This window comes from Trachymyrmex cornetzi, unplaced genomic scaffold (genome assembly GCF_001594075.2).
Source record: "Trachymyrmex cornetzi isolate Tcor2-1 unplaced genomic scaffold, Tcor1.1 scaffold388, whole genome shotgun sequence".
NCBI lineage: Eukaryota > Metazoa > Arthropoda > Insecta > Hymenoptera > Formicidae > Trachymyrmex > Trachymyrmex cornetzi.
Genome location: NW_017298619.1, coordinates 1,141,396 through 1,142,931, shown reverse-complemented (window position 1 = coordinate 1,142,931; position 1,536 = coordinate 1,141,396).

Genomic DNA, 1,536 nt, shown 5'->3' with positions numbered 1-1,536 from the left:
ATGAACCTATGTTGACATGTGATAACTTTTTACAAAAGTAAACAAGTAGTGACGTCATAATCTGAATATAAAATACTCAGCTCACTTCAAATTCAGTTTCACTTGTGTATACTGAAAAATAGCTATATAGTCTATTAGACGGATAATTGTGCGCATTTCAAACCGCCTGCGCACAGTTACCCTCCACGATCTGACTCAATATGAAATACGATTACTTCAATACTAGTTAACCAAACTTAATAAATCTGTGATTGGTCAATTTCTTACTCTTACTTCTTACTCCGTGTATTGTAGACGACGCCTAAGACCGTAACACGCAAGCAGTAAGTGAATTGACCAATCACAGTAAAGACTGTAAGGGTATATCCACACAAACTTGCATAGCCGCACTTTTGACGTCAAAAAGACGTCATTTGACGTCAAAACGACGTCAAAATGACATAGCTTGCTACCTGAAAACGGATCGAAAGGCGCACATAATAACGTACTTTAATAACGTATGCAACTTTAAACCAACAAATTAAAAATACGGACTTACCACCTTATTTTATGGACACTGTGATATACCTTAAGACCAGTAGCGAATCCAATGTTACGATTTCCTTACTGATTACGTCTTACGGACTTACGTTTTTCTATGTGCTCCCGGCTTAACGCTATATGAGTCAACGCAATGTTGTTACCTTGTTGCTGCGATCGTGATATAAAGGCCGCAGCACACACTCTTACATAAATCATAACGCATAGTGCAGAAGGGAATCAACCAATCGAAATTCTTCTTTTCCATGGAATGGGAGAAAAACTTCTGATTAGTTGATTCGCTTATGCACTATGCGTTATGCGTTATGCAAAAGCTTGTATCTGGCCTCTAAGAATACCAGGGGGTCGATTCTGTATCTTCAATCAAGGTGAAAATTACAAAAGTGAGCAAATTTACTAGGTGTTGACCAATGAAATTGTCAGTATTCTAGTAAATTCACTCTCGTAATTTTCACCTCGTTTCAAGATACAGAATCGATCCCCAGGTATTCCGTTGTGCATAATGGCGACTGAATATAGAAAGAGCCAATAAGAATTTTGCCTCTAAATTAGCGCGAAATTCAAACGGCAAAAAAAAACGTCGTTTTGCCTTGTGATCTGAGATATTAAGGGCCACTTTTACCAAACTCAGTTAACTTAACCAGCCTAGTAACTGTAATGTAATAGAAAGAGATAGAAATAGTTCTATCTCTTTCTATTTCATTACAGTTACTAGACTGGTTAAGTTAACCGACGATGGTGAAAGTGGCCCTAAGGGTGAAGTCCCATGAAGCGTATTTGCCGCGTATCGCGTAACCGCGTAACCAATCAATAATCAGTAAAACGCGAAATCACATCAGCGAATCGCTTCTGATTGGTTACGCGATTCGCGGTAAATACACCTCATGGGACTCCAGCCTATAATCAGTAAAACGCGAAATCACAACAGCGAATCGCTTCTGATTGGTTACGCGGTTACGCGATTCGCGGTAAATACACCTCATGGGACTCCAGCCT